General features: G+C 46.1%; 1 pseudogene; it reads left to right on the top strand.

Moving 5' to 3' along the window:
- The window catches only part of LOC124851374, a 27,077-nt pseudogene extending 5,761 nt beyond the window's left edge, over positions 1–21,316 (top strand).

Genomic DNA, 21,316 nt, shown 5'->3' with positions numbered 1-21,316 from the left:
ACATTTGAGGGACAGAACACTGAGCCAGTCTGCAGAAGCAGTGTTGAGCCAGTTCACACTTAAAAGAACGAGTTCCCAGTTCAGTTCATGAAGATGAAGATGTTCAGGTTCACAGTTCATGTTTTATTGGGAGGATTCAGGTGACGAACGTCCGGTCGTGTGTTTGGTTCTGAGTCGATGGAGTCGGATCGTGTCTGCGTGTCGCTCATTCTAACACTGAGTCCTGACTGAGCGTCTCGTGTTGGATTGAACATGTTGACGAGTCATTTCCATGATGTTTCAATGAGTCTGATAAACTGGAATCAAACCAACACTCAGTGACTTCCTGTGCTGATCAGGTCCTGAGAACTAGTGATGAGTGTGTATTAGTTCCAGTGAAGCCGAGTGGAGGAGGACACAGAAACTCCAGCTCGGTACAAACCAGCTTCTGCTCTGATCCTGAAGCAGCTGATCCCTGAGCAGCTGAGTGAGTGGGGGGGGGACATGGAGCGGCTAATTCTGCGCATGCGTTAACGCGTTAACTATGACAGCCATAATATATAAAAAGACAAATAACTGAGAAAAGATAATATATATATATATATATATATATATATATATATATATACACACAGTATAAATCCATCAATCAAATTTTATTTGTATAGCCCATATTCACAAATCCCAGTTTGTCTCATGGTCTTTAACAAGGTGAGACGTCCTCTGTCCTTAACCCTCAACAAGAGTCAAACTACTAAAACCTTTAACAGGTAAAGAAGGTAGAAACCTCAGAGACACGTGAGGATCCGTCTCCCAGGACGGACACAAGTGAACAGATGTCACGTGGAACAGAGAACATCAGAGAGATCAGAGTATTTACAGCTTTGATTAGAATAAACACTTTGTAGCTGAAGGTCAATGAACTGATGGATTATTGTCAGTAATGGTCGAGTATCTGAGGAGACATATTATATATCAAGCAGTCTAGTTATGATCATAGTCCACGATCGGGATCCACCACGATCATCGGATGCCACTAAAGTCCACAATCATGATCGAAGACAATCATGAACTACAAATAAACCTTATCAATATATAAAGAAGATCAGTTAGTGTATATAAGGTAATTTTTATTACCTTATACCTTGCACCACTAGGCGCAATGCATTGCAGGACGATCCATATTGTTATTCGACGAGTATATTCTTATTAGGTGCCTATGCATCGCCCTGCAATGCCTATTGTTACTGTTGCACGAAACTTAATATTCTTTGTTCTTCTTCCGCAAATTTTGTCGCACATACACGAGACCTACAAAGAAACCTGTGGAATTACGTTGAATGGTGTGCTGTGACTTTCACAGAGCGAGAGGCCGAAAATGACTGTTTTTAGACCCTTTTTTCTTCACTAAAACTGCTCTCAAATCCACAAATGGAGGTTCTCAGACATGATTTTTGGATAAAAACGAAGTTGAAGAACTTTCCTTCGCAGACATGTCACTCTCAAATCTCTCGGACCTGTGCTTCCGTCCGCCACGAAAAATCGAGGAATTATTTCCGAAACAGACTCCCATTGAGTCTCATGTTAATTTTGACTGAAATTTCTGGAAAGAGCAAAACTGAAAAATAAAACCTAAATCGCTCCCACGGCCCCATTTGTTAGCTCTCACCAATACAAAATATATCTGGTTGTTGTTTAAAGTCTTGTGATTCTCAAAATGTTTTCATTTTACAGATAGGACTTATAGTTTTTGAGTAACAAGCATTTGTTTGCAGAGAGCGCTAGAGTGAAGAAATATATTCGCCCCATTGGGTGCAATGTTAATTTTCACTGGACATTTTTGGAATGAGAAATACGTTTCTAAATTGCTCGCACGGCCTCATTTTTTGACTCTAACCAATAATATAGATATCTGCTTGTTCGTCAAAGTCTTGTGATTCTCACGGGGTTTTCATTTCACAGATAGGAGTTATAGATTTTGAATTAGAGCATTTAGTTTGCGACGTTCTCCAGACCTCAGACGTCTCCCTCGCTCTCTTTCACAGGTGCGGTCGTTAGTGAAGTTACACACGCAGAGGAGGGGCCAGAGGGGAGGGGCCAGAGGGGAGGGACCAGAGGGGAGGGGCCAGATGGGGAGGGGCCGGGGCAGATGGGAGGGGCCTGGTCAGGGGAGGGGCCAGATGGGAGGGGCCAGAGGTGTTGATCAACACTATATGTAGTGAGGTGGGTAGAGCAGTGGGACAGTGACTCAGAGGTCGGGAGGTCAACCAGGTGAGGGCAGAACCTTAACATTGACTTTTTCTTTGTCTGATGATTTGAACAACAATGTGATTGGATCAGTGGTTGAGACGCTGACTCAGTGATCCACTGGTCGGGAGTTCAAAACCCACTGAAGCGAAAATATATATTTTTTCTTACATGTCCAGTTGCACTCAACTTCAATATTGACTAATTGTTATAGCGCCACCTAGTGGTCAGTGTGAAAATGAAGTGTGAGCAATCGGTCCCAAATTGTACACACTTCATCAGATTCCTGACCTGAAGAGACCTATGAGTGTGTATGCAGTGTTAGTGATAGCGCCACCTACTGATCAAGTCTCTCTCTCTCTCTCTCTCTCTCTCTCTCTCTCTCTCTTAAACCAGCCAGTCTCTCTCTCTCTCTCTCTCTCTCTCTCTCTCTCTCTTAAACCAGCCAGTCTCTCTCTCTCTCTCTCTCTCTCTCTCTCTCTCTTAAAGCAGCCAGCCTGTGTCTCTCTCTTTCAAAAAAAAAGTCTCTCTTTTCGCCGGCAAGCAAGGCACCCGTCGAAATTTCTCGGCAGGAGGAATTTTCTAGTTTTTACTACACTGTCAAATTAAACCTTTATTTAAACAGGAAGTCGCTCCTAAATTGTCCGTCACCTGTCTGTCCCTCTGCAGTTCCTGTCTCTCTCTCCTCACTGGCTGAATCGACTTGTCTTCCTCCTCACTGGAACTACACCCCACAATGCCTTGGGGCAGGATGAGGCTGGCGGTTACGCCGAGGTGATTGGTTCTCCTGTGCTTCTGTCTCCTGGTCCTGAGCAGGGATTGGTTTCTGCTGACGGAGGAGGGGCGGGGCTTATTAAAGCAGTGGGCGTCAGAGAGGCTGCAGCCTTACTGCACATCAGGTAAGTCAGCTGACCTCTGAGCATGAGGGATTCTTACTTCACGAAACAGACCAGTTCAAGTCCACCATGTTGTTTTTATAACCGTCATGAGTGAAATAAGCAGTAAAACGTCAAATAAACTATGTTAACTACTCTTATGATTCTGAAACATCTGTGATCAACACACTCACTAGTTAAAATCCTGTCAAGGGGTTGAACAAACAGTGTTTCAGCCTTTTGAAGCTGTTTTGTTTGTTTTGGTCCAAACTGATCGTGTGGGTTCTTCAACAGCTCGAACAGATTTAGAGCTGAGTCACAGTGGTAGCTGCTGTCTGTCTCTGTCTCACACACACACACACACACACACACACACACACACACACACACCACATATATATATATATATATATATATATATATATATATATATATATATATATATATATATATATATAAATATAATAAAGTGTCTCTCAGGGTTCGAGGTCAGAGAGCGTCTGTCTGTGGACAAGTGGGTTCAGTCTGCCCTCTGCTGGTCGTGGCAGGAACAACCTTCTTCTGCTTCACACTGACTGAGGAGAGACACTCGGTGTCCGTCCTCGTAAAGGTAGAAAGATCTCAACTGATCGATTTGACTCAGTACTGACTCGTGTATCGACATTAAAACATTGATCCATATTGAAACCTTGATCTGTATTGACTCTGTCTGCAGGACAGCAGCAGGTTGTGGTGGTCTCAGTGTGTGTGTGTCGGTCAGAGTGTGTGTGTGACAGCGTTGCGTGTGTGTGTCCTACGAGGGCTGGAGAGGAAACAACATCCTGTGTGTGACCGACCAGTCTGAAATACACACAAACTACACACCAGCACACACACCTGTGAACGACACACACGCTGAATCCCAGTCAGACACGCCCTTCCATGATGTTGCACGCTGATGATGATGTTTCTGAGGAGGCGGAGTCTGAGGAGAATCAGGTGGGAGTTTGAAACAGGCCAGAGTCATCAGTTACCAGGTAAGACTTCACTGAGCTCTGATTGGCTGCCACAATGTCAGTTTACCTGTGTAGTTAACCACACCCCTGTCCTCTGATAGGGCATAGTGACAGAGGTGGTGAGTGAGGGGGCGGGACTGTATGTGATTGACAGGAAGGTGGGTCTCTGCCTGGCCTATCAGCCGACTCGGAGGAGGAGCCTGAGAGCAGGAGACTTTGTAGAGGTGAGTACATGCTGCTCTGTGATTGGTCCTGTAACTGTAACTAACTAAATGTAACTGTAACTAACAATAACTGACTGTAGCTAAGTGTAAATGTAAGTAACAAAAAAATTAAATGTAACTATAACTGTAACCAACTGTAGCTGTAACTAACTCAAAGTAACTGACTAACTTTAAGTAACTGGCTGTAACTAACTCTTAATGTTAGTAACTATATTTGTAACAAACTGTAAATGGGGATCCACAGATCCAGTCACATGACCTGTGAACATCGTCTGTGTCAAATGTTCTGTTGTTAATAAAGTTTGATTGAATGTCGTCCTGTAGCTCCACAACGTCCATTTCCTGTACAGGCCCTGTCCAGACTTCTTTCCCAGCATGCTTTGCACATGTCTGCGCTCCAGCATCAGGGTCACCAGCTTCAGCAGGGTGGGGGTGGTCCACCTGACACCACCTGTCCAGGTGATGGAGCGTTACCACGGTTACTGCTGGAGAAAAACAGGGTGTGTCCGAGTACCTGTGGACATGTCACCTGAGCTCACGGCTCTCACACAGGTGAGGTCATTGAACGCATCACAGAGGTCCGAGGTTAGTCGAGTATGATTATAGAGGCTCTGCCCCTGAGGGCACAGAGCAGTAACTACATCACGTCAACACAGATCTGAAACTGTCTGTCTGTCTGTCTGTCTGTCTGTCTGTCTGTCTGTCTGTGTGTGTCTGTGTGTCCAGTCTGGTTCCCAGTGTGTTGAAGCAGCAGCAGCAGTGTGTGTGTGTGTTGTCCTGGAAACTGATGGAGTTAAGTGGGGACGAGAAAGAGGACGAATAAGACGGAGAGACATCTACTCAGAGATGTTGGACGAGTCTCACACGTGTCCTCTGACTCAGGTAGAGACCTCTCACCTTTCACTGAACCCTATTAACACCTACAGTGTCTCTGTGTCTCTACAGTGTCTCCACAGTGTCTTTATTAGGATGGGCACTATAGGCTCAAAATTATATCGCGATATTTCAAGGAAATTTGCGATAACGATATCTATGACGATATAAAACAAAAATAATGAACGTTTTATCTGTGATTGCAGTTGAAGGCAGCAGCATTTATTAGCATAAACAAAATGAAGGGCATTCTCCTGTTTTCCTTCTTGAGACGTTAGCACCAGGTGTCTGGTCGACCTGTGTGACGGCCTTTTCTTGTTCTAACAGCGCTGGATCATCTTTTGTCTTTCTGTGACCAGTTTGTGCTGAGGTAGGCCTGTTTGCAGCTGAGCATCACGGAGCTGCCGCTTCCAGCTGTGAGCAAGGGAAGCCACAATCTATTTTCCAACTGCGCTGCTGAAAGGGACATTTTTATTAACTTAAGGCAGGAATTATTTCCCATGGAAATATGACCCATGACAATAATTGTTTTGGGACTGCCTGCTATTATGAAAAGATGTGGAGATTATAATAGAGAGGATTATGGTTTTGGATTTGTTCTTACTTGATTTTTGGAGAAAAGTGACAGACATTTCTCATACAAATAAATAACAATTTTAGATTTTTTAATGGTATATGAGACTTACCAATAGCAACGTACAGACTAGGGCCGTGCAGAGACCTTTAGAGGGTCAGGTGCTCAAATTTCAAAAAAGGGGCACATGGAAAAAGGCTCATATCCCGACATAACGTAAAGCTGCAATTTGCTGTTGAGGGGGTTTCTGGAGAGGTTGCTGCTGTCAGAGGGCCGTATTGATCTGAGACTCTAGGCGTGAAAAGGAACAGAGGAGAGATATTAGCTGATTAACAAGTTATGTGACCACGACAAGATGCAATGTAAATATTACTGTTGCTGCTGTTGAAATAATATTTTGTCATATTACAAATCTAATCCTGTTCTGAATTCATAATTTCTATTTTTGATGATAATTAAATTAATAAAAAACAAGTATTGATAATTGGGAGGATGAGAAAATCACAGTTCAAATCCATTCACTATAAGATGGCACATACACACACACACACACACACACACACACACACACACACACACACACACACACACACACACAGGTGCAGCACCTAAGCCCTCCACAGTGTCTCTACAGTGTCTCTATGTCTCCACAGTACAGCGTTGACCCTGCAGTCCCTCAGTATGTCAGTGTCTCAGAGCTCGTCCTGTCTCTTCAGTCAGACTGCTGGTCTTCAGTTGTGCAGCTTCCAGTCGCTGTCGATGTGGTGCACGGTCAGGCTGATGTATGGTTTCGTGGTCCAGCTCGACCACAGGTCCGTGGTTGAGGCAAAAACTCCAAGGATGATAGTGTAGCTGCTAGTTGGTCGCGGCCTTGCTTAATACATGGCAGGCAAGGATATTTAACCGCATCAGTACATACATCCACTCTTTGCTCTTGACATATGGAGCCACTAGCAAGAGATACTAGCGAGAGCTGCAGCGATGCTCGGTTGAGTCACTTGTTTACTTCTGTGCCGCACATCAACGGCTGCTCGTGTCTGCATAGCCTGATTGTAGTCAACGGTTTGTTTTCGCTTGAAGTGGTGAAACAAGTTTGTTGTGTTTCCACCTTTAGCAGTAACAGTTTTCTGTAGATCCTTTTAGGAAATTGTTGCAGGCTACTCTGCTCTCGCTTTCAGTCATGTTCTGGCTTGTAGCGTTGTTGTTGTTGCGCACCAAGGAACGTAAATGCGTCATTGTGTCGCTATATCATTAATATCGCGACACTTTTAATCACGTAAAAATGTATACTGGTATTATCATGGACGGTATGATATGGCACAGTCTTTATGTCACTACAGTGTCTCTACAGTGTCTCCATAGTGTCTCTACAGAGTCTCTGTTTCTACAGTGTCTCTACAGTGTCTCTATGTCTCCTCTGTGTCTCTTCAGTGTCTCTGTGTCTCCACAGTACAGCGTTGACCCTGCAGTCCCTCAGTACGTCAGTGTCTCAGAGCTCGTCCTGTCTCTTCAGTCAGACTGCTGGTCTTCAGTGTCTCTCAGATCTCTGTTGCCTCTTGATGGATCCAGTCTGACCAGTTCTGAGATTAATGCTGCTCTGGCCTGGTCCTGCTGGACTCAGAGGTCTGACCCGGGACGACCTTCACCTCGGAGGCACTCAGGTAAAATGTGACCTTTGACCTGACTCGTCTCAATGATCGAACGTGCAAATGAATGAGAACTAACTCATCCCGATTGTTTGAAATGATGAATCCAACACTGATCATCATTTTTGATCGATTTCAGAAAAGCTCATTCGCTTAAGGTTAAATAAATTGTTATTACATGTTTATATACAGGTTCAATTAAGTGTTATAACATGTTTATATTCAATATTAATGTGAACTTTAGTACTTGCCCCCTTGTGCTCTGACAGACAGCGCCCCTGCTGCTGGTGGGGATTTTGGAGCTTCCATCTCAAATGTCTGAAAGTAAACACACTCTCCAGCTCCGAGGCGGCAGCAGCAGTGACCTGTATCGTCACAGAAACCAGTGAGGAAGAGGAGGGAGGTCAGAGGCGGCTTTTAACACTGCCTGGATAGGTACAACACACACACACACACACACACACACACAGGCACGCGGAGGTCAAAGGTTGAATAGATGCGTGTGTGTGGCAGGTTGTCTGGTGTGTGTCCATCAGTTCACCATGGTGACGGAGAGATTCCTCCAATCAGATTTCCCTCCTATCAACACCTGGACCAGGAGCAGTTCATCGCACAGAAACACTGCAGGTACACACACACACACACACACACACACACACACACACACACACACACACACACACACACACACACACACACACACACACACACACACACACACACACACACACACACACACACACACACACACACACACACACACACACACACACACACACACACACGTTTTTTCAAAGATATGTTTGTTGAATTTTTGCAGTGAAGAAAATCAATGTATACAAATTAATATTGAATTATTTCACATAATAAATCCCCCGCCCCCTGTATCCTCTGGATCTAAATAAATAATATCATAAAACATATCAGAGGGTTAGAGACACAGACACACACAAAAAACAATCATAAAATAAATAGTCCTGTGGTTCACGAATTTCACAGCAGACTAAAATAAGAAGTACGTGTTTCATACATAAAGAAGATTAAGTTGATAATTGACGATGACCCACACACACACACTGTTTTTCTGCTTGACAGAGTTTATCTGCAGTTCTCTCTGGACCACCTCCACATCCTCAGTCCATCTGTCGCCATGGTAACTCTCCTGAGACAGAGGGCGTGGCGTCAGCAGGTGATGTCACTGACAGGAAACAGCCGGCAGAAGAAGGGAAGGGAGGAGTGAGAAGCCGGACATCCCCACTCTGCCTCCTCTGTTGCCATGGCAACAGGCCCTGTAGGCAGCGCCCCGGCCCTGTGTTTCCATAGTGTTCAGGGTGGAGCAGAAGGGGGCTTGGCCTGGAGGAATATGGGTGATGAGGGGAGGGATGTGTACTGGACTTCACAGTCCGAGTTGCAGTGATTGGTCCAGTGGTCAGCTGGGCGTGACCCAAAGAACATCCAAATGACAGATAGAGAGATAAAGAGAGAGGAAGAGAAGGTAAGGACAGCAATACACCTGTTTGGTTTGTAGATCCCATGATGCACCTGGGATTAGTGTGTTACCTGTGTGAGTGTGTATCTGTGTGTGTGCACATGCAGGTGGTCCTATTGTTCTCAGGTGTGTCTGCAAGATGGTTCCCTCTCCTTCAGCCTGGATGCTACTACAGACTTGTAGCTGCTAACGCTCAGGTACACTCACCTGTAGGTGCTAACGCTCAGGTACACTCACCTGTAGCTGCTAACGCTCAGGTACACTCACCTGTAGGTGCTAACGCTCAGGTACACTCACCTGTAGCTGCTAACGCTCAGGTACACTCACCTGTAGCTGCTAACGCTCAGGTACACTCACCTGTAGGTGCTAACGCTCAGGTACACTCACCTGTAGCTGCTCAGGTACACTCACCTGTAGGTGCTAACGCTCAGGTACACTCACCTGTAGCTACTAATGCTCAGGTACACTCACCTGTAGCTGCTAACGCTCAGGTACACTCACCTGTAGCTACTAATGCTCAGGTACACTCACCTGTAGCTGCTAACGCTCAGGTACACTCACCTGTAGCTACTAATGCTCAGGTACACTCACCTGTAGCTGCTAACGCTCAGGTACACTCACCTGTAGGTGCTAAAGCTCAGGTACACTCACCTGTAGCTGCTAACGCTCAGGTACACTCACCTGTAGGTGCTAACGCTCAGGTACACTCACCTGTAGCTGCTAACGCTCAGGTACACTCACCTGTAGCTACTAATGCTCAGGTACACTCACCTGTAGCTGCTAACGCTCAGGTACACTCACCTGTAGCTACTAATGCTCAGGTACACTCACCTGTAGCTGCTAACGCTCAGGTACACTCACCTGTAGCTACTAATGCTCAGGTACACTCACCTGTAGCTGCTAACGCTCAGGTACACTCACCTGTAGGTGCTAACGCTCAGGTACACTCACCTGTAGCTGCTAGCGCTCAGGTACACTCACCTGTAGCTACTAATGCTCAGGTACACTCACCTGTAGCTGCTAACGCTCAGGTACACTCACCTGTAGCTACTAATGCTCAGGTACACTCACCTGTAGCTGCTAACGCTCAGGTACACTCACCTGTAGCTGCTAACGCTCAGGTACACTCACCTGTAGGTGCTAACGCTCAGGTACACTCACCTGTAGGTGCTAACGCTCAGGTACACTCACCTGTAGGTGCTAACGCTCAGGTACACTCACCTGTAGGTGCTAACGCTCAGGTACACTCACCTGTAGCTGCTAACGCTCAGGTACACTCACCTGTAGCTGCTAACGCTCAGGTACACTCACCTGTAGCTGCTAGCGCTCAGGTACACTCACCTGTAGGTGCTAACGCTCAGGTACACTCACCTGTAGCTGCTCAGGTACACTCACCTGTAGGTGCTAACGCTCAGGTACACTCACCTGTAGCTACTAATGCTCAGGTACACTCACCTGTAGCTGCTAACGCTCAGGTACACTCACCTGTAGCTACTAATGCTCAGGTACACTCACCTGTAGCTGCTAACGCTCAGGTACACTCACCTGTAGCTACTAATGCTCAGGTACACTCACCTGTAGCTGCTAACGCTCAGGTACACTCACCTGTAGGTGCTAAAGCTCAGGTACACTCACCTGTAGCTGCTAACGCTCAGGTACACTCACCTGTAGGTGCTAACGCTCAGGTACACTCACCTGTAGCTGCTAACGCTCAGGTACACTCACCTGTAGCTACTAATGCTCAGGTACACTCACCTGTAGCTGCTAACGCTCAGGTACACTCACCTGTAGCTACTAATGCTCAGGTACACTCACCTGTAGCTGCTAACGCTCAGGTACACTCACCTGTAGCTACTAATGCTCAGGTACACTCACCTGTAGCTGCTAACGCTCAGGTACACTCACCTGTAGGTGCTAACGCTCAGGTACACTCACCTGTAGCTGCTAACGCTCAGGTACACTCACCTGTAGCTACTAATGCTCAGGTACACTCACCTGTAGCTGCTAACGCTCAGGTACACTCACCTGTAGCTACTAATGCTCAGGTACACTCACCTGTAGCTGCTAACGCTCAGGTACACTCACCTGTAGCTGCTAACGCTCAGGTACACTCACCTGTAGGTGCTAACGCTCAGGTACACTCACCTGTAGCTGCTAACGCTCAGGTACACTCACCTGTAGGTGCTAACGCTCAGGTACACTCACCTGTAGCTGCTAACGCTCAGGTACACTCACCTGTAGCTGCTAACGCTCAGGTACACTCACCTGTAGCTGCTAACGCTCAGGTACACTCACCTGTAGCTGCTAACGCTCCGGTACACTCACCTGTAGCTGCTAAAATAAACACATTTCCACTTTGACTAAATTCAAAACATCATCACATGATACACTGTCTGTCAGGATCCCAGTGTTCTGATTGGTTGTGATGGTTCTGGGCGGAGTGGAATGGAGCTGGCACTGACTCCACCCTACAGATCCAATCTGATTGGAGGTCCACACCCTGACATGCCCACTGCAGCTGCACACTTGCAGACAGGTAAAACACAGACACAGACACACACACACACACACACACACACACACACACACACACACACGCACACACACAAGAGAAGTTAAAGCCTGTTTCTCTCTCTCTCTGTGTCCTCAGGCTCTCTCGCCCACAGTCCTGTCTGTCTCTGACGTCCTGGACTGCAGGTAAACACTGACGCCCCCTGTGGCTGCTGCTTTAATAAACATGCACTGATGTGTGTGTGTGTGTGTGTGTGTGTGTGTGTGTGTGTGTGTGTGTAGCTCAGAGCTGGTTTGTTTTCAGGGTCTGGTGTGTGACAGAATCAGTTTGAACAACAGGACGTCTGAATGTGGACACACACATACAAACACAGGTAAAAACACACACTTATGTGTGTAATAACAGTTTAACGCAGTTGTACAGACACTTATGTGTGTGTGTGTGTGTTCATGAAAACTTTCAGGTGTCCGTCTCACCATGTGTGACCGAGGTGGGAGGAGTCTCAAGGTGTACCTGGACTTAAGCCACACACCCTACCCACCTGGCCTGTTGCCAGGCAACACACTGAGGCTGTCTGCTTTCCAGAGGAGGCTGTCCAGGTAACACACACTCACATACACACATTCACATACACACACGACACACACAGACCTGTGTAACGTGTGTTTCAGGACAGGAAGTGTGTACTGCAGTATGTTACCTGTCAGCTCCGTCAGTGTCCTCTGGGAGATTCCAGGTAACGACTCATTTACACCATTGATGTTTTGATCTGTTACGTTCTCCACCACCCGAGTTATCCACGTATGTCTTTTTAATCGTTTTATTTTAGATCTGCTCCACTTCCTCCTGCTCCCATCATGCATCTGGGTCCATGGGCTCTGGGCGGGAGCAGAGATGCACTGTGAGTCGGGTCAAAGGTCACGTGGTGTGTTTTCTGTTTGTGCAGCTGCAATGGAGCTGCTCGCTGTGTGGGAGTCTTTACTCTCAGGTAGGTGTGTGTGTGTGTGTGTGTGTGTGTGTGTGTGTGTGTGTGTGTGTGGTTCTGAGAGGACACCGTAGGAAAAGACAGTTCGTTAGATCATCAGAGACATTTACAGGAGTGCATCTAGACAGAATAATGTGCAAAACAGTAATAGAGGAGATCATGAGTAACACCTATAGCGAGCCTCTCAGGCCACACAACCCTGGATGTGTGGCACTCTCTGTGCTTCTCAACCTGTGGAAGTATCAGTGTGTGTGCTTCCAGTTGAAGGCGTCAGCTGGTCAGATGGAGCTGGTACTCGTTTGCAGTGGCTGGCGTGGATCCAGGTGGCTCTTTCAGCAACTTTCACTGCTGTGTGGGTTGTGAGCAGTACCTGGTAGGGCTCTTGCCACCTGTTTCCTGATGTCTGAAAGAGAAGAAGTCAGGTTAGAGCAGGAGGACAGCATATCATGATCACACAAGTCTGTGAATGGAGGCGGAGAAGACGGAGGATCCACACCAATGTGGGGTTCGTTTTCTCATTCTCATGTACATCAGCACCAGAGGCAGGACTTTTGTCCATGCGAGACCTGTGTCTTTCACAGCACTTTGCAAGTTTAGTTTTGAGTGTGCCGTTCTCTCATTCCACAGCTTCACCACTGGCTGGATGATATGCACAGTGTGTTCGCACATCCATAGTTAGATGAGAACCGAGTTGTTTGACAGCTTCGTTTCGAAGTGTCTGCCGTAGTCACTGGAATTCTTCTAGGAATTCCCCATCGTGGAATAATGTCTCTTAACAATGCAAAATGGCAGACGGAAGATCTGTGATGAGACCGTGGTGTGCTATCTTTTTACCAGAAGATGTGAGGAAGTTTCTGTGTTGCCAAAGGGTGCCAAAATCATGAGTTACACCGAACGCATATCTGGAGTCAGTGTAGACTGTGAGTGTTTTACCAGTAGCCAATTTGCATGCTTCCGTGAGTGCGATGAGCTCTGCTGCCTGGGCTGAGAGGTGATGAGGAAGAGAACTCTAGAGGAGAACTTCGTTATCTGAACAAACAGAAAAACCAACACAGTTAGTACCAGAGACAGGGTCACGTGAGGCGGACCATCGGCGTACAGAATCAAGTCAGAGTTAGAAAGAGGTTCGTCAGAGAGGTCAGGTCGTGGGAACACTGGACTTGAAGTTCAGCCACACAGTTGTGTTCTTCCCCGTCATCCGGAAGCGGAAGAAGCGTGGCTGGGTTCAAAGTTCAACAGCGTTTCACTGTGATGTTGGGCATGTCAAGAAGAACAGTGAGATACTGCAACCAGCGAGCAGCAGAGAGATGTGAGGTCTTCTGTTCTGTAAGAATGAGAGACACAGCATGAGGAACAAGGAGTCAGGTCAAAGTCAGAGTAACCTACTATGTCTCATGAGGCAAGGACGGCTTTTTCACAGGCGGCTACTGCACAAACAATATGGAAGGCCAGCTGCCACCGGATCAAGTTCGGCGGAGAAGTAGGCGACAGGGCGATATTTGTCACCATGAGACTGAAGGAAGACGGAAGTCATGCAGCGGTCTCTCTCATCCACAGCCTGAACAAAAGGTTTGTCAGGGTTAGGGAGAGCAAGAGTGGGAGATTGCTGCAGCGTCTTCTTCAGTGTGACAAATGCCTCGTCTGCCTCTGAGTCCAAACCACAGGTTCGTGAGGAGTGAGTGATTTGCCATGGTACAGATCACCTAAGGGGCTTCAAGAAGAGCAAAGTCAGGAATGAGCGTTCTACAGAAAGAACATGTGCCGATGAATGACGTGAGTTGTTTCTTCGTCAAGGGTTTAGGCATGTTAACAATAGCTTCTACTCTTATCAGACAGGGATTTGCCATCTTTGGTGACTACATGACCCAGAAGCGTGACAGTTTGTTAAACAAACTAGTTTGCTGAGGCTGACTTTATGGCCCTCACGAGCCAGATGTCTCACATTGCTCCTGTGTGGGACTGTCAATTAGTAGATCGTCAACATACTGCAAGAGAGCTGAACCCGGAGTGAGGATGACGGGTTCAAGACTGTTCCTGAGAGCCTGATTGTATAATGATGGAGACTCACAGTAGCCTTGACACAGGCGTGTGAACGTGTAGGCCTTGTTTTCAAAATTAAAAGCTAACCAGTACTGGCTGTCGCTGTGGACAGGAACACTAAAAAAAGCATTGGATAAGTCTACAACCGAAAACCACGCTGCATTAGACGGAATTTGGGAAAGCAGCGTGTATGGGTCGGGAACAATATGCGATCGAGCAATTACAGCATCATTCACAGCCTTCAGATCCTGCACAAACCGCCACTCAGTAGGTTGACCTTTGTCTCGGATCTTCTTAACTGGAAACAGTGGAGTGCGGACCGGTGAATCAGGTCAGGGACAATTAACCAGCCTGCAAAAGGATTCAAAACAGGACGTATCCCCTCCACTGCTTCCTGTCTGAGTGGATATTGTTGTTTACATGGCCTATAATCAGATTTTGGAGTGATTTTGACTGGATCACAGTTTCTGATGAGGCCCACATTATATTTGTCCTTTGCCCACAGTGTTTCAGGCAGATCTGAAAGTAAAGGAGAAACATCAGAGGGCTGGACAACATGGCATAAGAATGAAGGTGATTTTCAGTCACAACAAATGAGCGTGTGGCTGGAGAACAGAAGGTTGGAGACATTTTTAGATCAAATGCACTCAGACTGGGTGAATACATTACGTCAGGCGTGGTTGTGGGTTGCCAATCAACGGCAGCCTGGCATGATCTGACAAATGGGCCTAAGCCTTGCCACTGGTCATCATGAGACTTGGAGAGCGAGATGTGAGGGCTGGAATTCGAGGCGCGAAACAGTGCCATCTGTTGGTCAGTGAGTGAGACGGCAGCTGCACTTCGGAAACAGACCAAAAATATTGGACACATTCAGAGAATCATCAGGAAAAGGTAAAAACAGAGATTCATAAACGTGATCTGCTGTGTCTGTCACATGTGAAGTGCAATGCAGTGAATCATGGTGCATAAAATCTGAAAAAGGGGTGTAGAGACCCTGACCTGGAGAGCAGATCAGTGGAGGCATTTTTAGGAAGTTGCCACTGATATACAAACAGCTGCTCATGTGTGGTCTGTGACATTGTGAAGGGGGGTGAAGAAGAATTGTGCGTAACCGTCACTCCATCAGGGGAGGATACTAAATTGAGGCCCAACACCATCATCAAATCTCTTTCTAATAGATTAATTGGGCAACAGGGAGACAACAGAAAATCATGTTCAAACCTTATGGGATGTTTGTCAAACTGAGCGGCGCATTTTAGAGGTTTTGTGAAATTTTCTTTTACAGTGGCACCGCTGGCACCTTGAGAGAATATAAAGTGACCACTCATCTCAGGAGATGTGGGCAAATCTGACATCCTAACCACAGAATAACCTGCACCAGAGTCGACCATGAAATTAAGTTTGTGATCGTTAACACACAGTTCGAGTTGAGGCATTTTCTTAAAAGCATCACTATTGTACTTAACATAAGAACCACAAAGTTGTGTTTGCTCTGGTGTGTGTGTGTGTGCGGTTAGTTTAGCAAGTGATTTCTTCATTGCTTTAGCATCTGTGTGTGTGGTTAGAATTGCAAGCATTTTCTTCATTGCAGTGGCATGTATGTATCTGTGTTTCACTTCCCTTTCTCTGATCCTCGGCTGGTAGATTGGTCGTCTGCCCCTCCTCACTTTCTGTAGTTCAGTCGGCAGTGAAAGTTCTTGTCTCCCTCCTCTCGCTGCTGGGGGCAGTCCCTTGCCCAGTGTACAGGAAAAGGCAAAAACAGAGATTCATAAACGTGATCTGCTGTGTCTGTCACATGTGAAGTGCAGTGCAATTAATCAGTGTGCATAAAATCTGAAAAAAGAAGTGACGAGAGGGTGTGACGTGGAGAGCAGATCAATGGAGGCATTATTAGGAAGTTGCCACTGATATACAAACAGCTGCTCATGTGTGGTCTGTGACATTGTGAAGAAGAATTGTGCGTAACCGTCACTCCATCAGGGGAGGATACTAAATTGAGGCCCAACACCATCATCAAATCTCTTTCTAATAGATTAATTGGGCAACAGGGAGACAACAGAAAATCATGTTCAAACCTTATGGGATGTTTGTCAAACTGAGCGGCGCATTTTAGAGGTTTTGTGAAATTTTCTTTTACATTGGCACCGCTGGCACCTTGAGAGAATATAAAGCGACCACTCATCTCAGGAGATGTGGGCAAATCTGACATCCTAACCACAGAATAACCTGCACCAGAGTCGACCATGAAATTAAGTTTGTGACCGTTAACACAGAGTTCGAATTGAGGCATTTTCTTAAAAGCATCACTATTGTACTTAACATAAGAACCACAAAGTTGTGTTAGCTCTGGTGTGTGTGTGTGTGTGTGCGGTTAGTTTAGCAAGCGATTTCTTCATTGCTGGAGCTTTTGTGTGTATGTGCGGTTAGAATTGCAAGCGATTTCTTCATTGCTTTGGCATGTATGTATCTGTGTTTCACTTCCCTTCTCTGATCCTCGGGGGTGTATTGGTCGTCTCCCCGTCTGCCTCTCCTCACTTTCTGTAGTTCAGTCAGCAGTGAAAGTTCTTGTCTCCCCGTCTTCTCGTCGTTGGGGCAGTTCTTTGCCCAGTGTCCTTTTGTCTGCAGATTAAACACTCATCTCTGGCAAGTGGGGTCGTCGAGAGAAACCTCTCCACGGCCACGTCCGCGACCGCGCCCCTCTCTTCCTGGTTCAGTGAAGTTGGCTCTGCTATCAGCGTTATCTTGTCTGCGTGGCCTTGACAGGGCAGACACAGCCTGCATCATGGTTAGCTGTGCTTTCTGGAGTTGTTGATTCTTTTTCTGCTGAGCTTTGACTTTGGTTTCTTTGTGTTGACGTTCAGCATGTTCAGCATGACGTCAGACCTCTGTCAAGTGAGCATCCTCAAGCCCGATGCAGATGTGGCCTGCCGTCTGCCCGTAGTGGGGAGCAGACCATTCAGGAAGGCCTGTTTCAGATGTGTTTCATAAGCCCCTGGTTCGTTGCCAAGGGTGTCAGGTATGGGGATGCCACTGTGTTGATTAAACAGGACCGTCAGACGTGTGAGGAAATCTCCTACGGTTTCGCCTGGTTGTTGTTTGCACCCGTCATTTTGGACATGTCAATTTTATTTGGGGAAGGCGGTCCTCAGGGCGTTGAGGAGTGTGTTGAGAGCATTGACGTATTCTGCATGAACCGCATCATCCCAGTCTGGTGAAGTCCGACGGAGATCTCCCCACAGTGCTGACGTATTTTGCAAAGTCAGTGGGGCCTAATTTCTTCATTAGAAGTCGTCTGATTTCAGACACCGTTGGCATGAATTCACGGCAAAATACTTCAAACTGGACAGCAAATGCTGTGCCAGAGTTTGCAATGGGCGAGAGGGAAGCGGAGCCTAAAGATGAGGAAGAGGTGACGTCATCATTCAGTCCTCCCCGCTGCCCCGTCTCCATAGACTGGGAGAGCGGTGGGTGGAGTCAGAGATGGGCCTGATCGTTGATTGGTGGAGTCTGGTCTCTGCACATCATATGGAGGAGGTTTTGTCGTAGGTGAGGAGGAAGGCAGGCGTCGAGGTGAGGACTGCCACACCCTGTAAGGGGAGGATACAGAGATCTATATGATTTCTTTTCTCAGTTTCCTTCTTATCAACCTTAGCCATCTGTTTAAATGTTTGTTTTCTGTCCCTACACTCTGCCTCTTTTTCCCACATTGCAAGACACTTCTTATTATCTTCTGTCTTTCCACATTGTGACCTTGACTTTTTTTTGCTTTTAATTCTTCCTCTTTCTCGAGGAGTTTCTCTCTTAAAAGTTTAATTTTTCGACAATGAATGACCCGTTATGAGGAAAAGCAAAGTCTCTGGACCATATTGGAAGAAAATGTCACATTTTCCCGTCCTCACTCTTGCAACCATAAAGCCCACCATTTGGACTTTCTGTATGAAATCGTACTCATCCACAATTTCCCTTGAAAACTCAATTTAAGACATGGACGTCTCCACGAATCCTTGTTTCTTCTCCGGCAAAACAGGAAAGAAAAATGCCTTCAACTAGGATGATTGCCACAGGACGAGTCAGATTAACATTAATAATCCACAATAATCCAGAGAAAAAGACTAATACCCCAATTCCAAATAAAACCATTTAAATGTATTATTTCTTATGTTTGATTTTGTATTTGAGAAATCATCTAAACATGAAAATGTCATGAAAAATCTGAATTTCAACATCTCACCAGATATAAAATGACCAAAGAGAGGTCTTTGGATCCCTGTGAAGAAGGTTGGAACCCCAGTTATTTCGGCCTCTCTTCTCTTCACTGTTGGAGGTAGAGGCAGAAGATTTTTTCTCCTGGGTGATCAGCCACTGAACTTCTCGGGTCCAGACGATCTTTCAAGGGATCCTGTTCGTGACGCCAAGTTTGTGATGGAAATTCATCTTGAGATTTGAAATAATGAAATTCTCAGACTGGAGTTGCCTTTGAGTCTTTATAATAGTAAACTCTGCAGAGGTTACACAACAAGCACGGGTGCTCAAAATGGAACTGGCCGCAAGTTCACAAAAGCCAGAACTTATACAAAGAGGCGTTTCATAAAACATAATATGAAAGACATGAGATCATCATCTGTGTCTGTCTGTCCGCTGTAGCAGTTGGAAGAAAACATCACCAAATAAGGGCATGCACCCTGTTGATCAAGGTCATAGCAGTGAGACCACCAAATAAGGGTTCCATCCTGTCAGGTAGACAGTATCACAGCAGTGAGACACTGGTCAGGGGATTTCCAATACCTTAGACACTGGTCAGTTGAATTTTCCACTACAATGGCGAATCAGTAGGTGGCGCTATGACACTGAGGAAATATTGACACATAGAGCTGTTCAGGCTTGGTCTCTGATCATGTGACAGAAGTTTGGCAGTGATAGGACAATGCACAGTGGAGTTATGACAACATCGTGTCCTTTGGCGAAGGATGATCCTTCGCCGCACCTCAATGTTTACACGGTTTGAGGAAATGTCACAATTCTGACCATGGTCCAATGACTTGACTGAGCTCATTTGAGCTGTTTATTGTAATGCAGCCAGGAGCAGTGCATCAAAGTATAAAACATGTCACCTCCTGTAGCCAGCAGGTGGCGCTGTGATTTTAAGTCATGATTTCTGTGTAGATATCATCAGGCGGGACTCTTGTCTTACATGTCTAGTTTGGACTCGATTGGACCATGTATGTCCGAGATACAGAACCTCGTGTTTTGATGGCGTGTTATCAAACTTTGACGCCACGCCACGGTCACACCGTGTGATGTCGATCTTTGAGTCAGATTTTATCTCCGTCTTGTTGTGATGACACTCATCTCAATTTGAAGTTGATCAGATAAAAGCCCTGGGACAAGTTCGCCAAAGTAAAAATGTGAAAAAGCGCCACTAAATGCAAAATGGCGGGCTTCCTGTTGCGTTTTCAGAATGCTCCTTGAGACTTTTTGTGCGTCTGAACATGATACACCTGTGTATACATTTTTCGTGAAGATCGGTCAAAGTAAACTCAGGGCTGTGTGTAGGTGGCGCTGTTGAGCCATTTTGCCACGCCCATTTCAAATTACTCCAGAATACGCAAATTTCTCCGACTTTTGAATTTCCTGCAAAGTTTGGTAAGAAGTTGAGCATGATAAAGCCTCAAAAAGCCAATTCATTTGGCAGAGAATAAGAAGAAGAATCCTTACAATTTCAATAGGGTTAGTTTGACAGTGATGGAGCTCAAACTCAGGATTTCCCTTCTCACTACTGGTAACAAACTAATTCAGCTAATTAAATCCTCTGCGATGAATAATTTATCACCATCGTTTTCTAATCCAGTTTTTATTGACTCAGATAGAGACTGGTTTTTAAGAAAAGTATCAAAACTCATGACTTGGTATCTGTATAGAAACAAAGACTTAAGTTACATTTATAGTTTTAATGATGTAAATAAACAAACCTCTCTCTCTCTCCAGTCTTGTTCCAGTTCTCAGTGTCGTTTCACCACCTCGGTCTTTCAGTCCAAAGCAAAGTAAGAACACGGATACATACATTCCTCATTTGTCACTATTGTTGTATACATATTAATATATCGGATATATGTATTGATCACATTGATGATGTATTGATCAGATTGGTGATTGACGACGGGACAGGTGAGGCTCACGTCTGGTTCTCAGGCGCTCTGGTTCGTCCTCTGCTGGGATTGGCTGATTCTCAGTGGGAGGGGCTTCAGAGGGCTCTCAGGGTCAAAGGTCACATCAGAGTGTACCCGCGTGGGCGGAGCATGGTCAGTGTCACTTCCTGTATGTAGCAGCTGCAGGTGGATCAGTGCAGCGGTCAGACACACCTGTACCTGTCTGTCTCTCAGGTGTGTGACGATGACGACCCTCTCCTCCACTTCCTGTCGGCCGTGTGCAGCAGTGATGTCGTGTGTGTCGCCTCTCCCTCACCTGCAGGAAACACAACAACCAGAGACCAGAGGGTAACACACACACACACACACACACACACACACACACACACACACACACGGTGATGCTGATGTGTGTTTATTTCAGAGATGAGGAGATTCAGTCGAGGAGACAGAGACTTCATGACCAGGATGACTCCGCCTCTCCAGCTCACCTGTCTGACTGTCACACCTGATGTCACATGACATCATGTGTCGTCATGTGACCTGTACTTGACATCATGTGACGTCATGTGACCTGTACCTGACGTACCTGGCTAAGGTTAACCCTAGCTCATGTGATCTGAGGTCACCTGACTCCCTCACAGGATGTGGTTTAGGGTGTTGATCTCCACGTCACCACCAGGTGGAACCATTTCATGTGTTTTAATGATGTAAATAAAGTTTCACGTGTT

The sequence above is a fragment of the Hippoglossus stenolepis genome, chromosome 23 (genome assembly GCF_022539355.2).
Source record: "Hippoglossus stenolepis isolate QCI-W04-F060 chromosome 23, HSTE1.2, whole genome shotgun sequence".
In the NCBI taxonomy this organism is placed as follows: domain Eukaryota; kingdom Metazoa; phylum Chordata; class Actinopteri; order Pleuronectiformes; family Pleuronectidae; genus Hippoglossus; species Hippoglossus stenolepis.
Note: the sequence above shows the minus strand (reverse complement) of the source record. Positions and strands in the feature narration are given on the sequence as shown.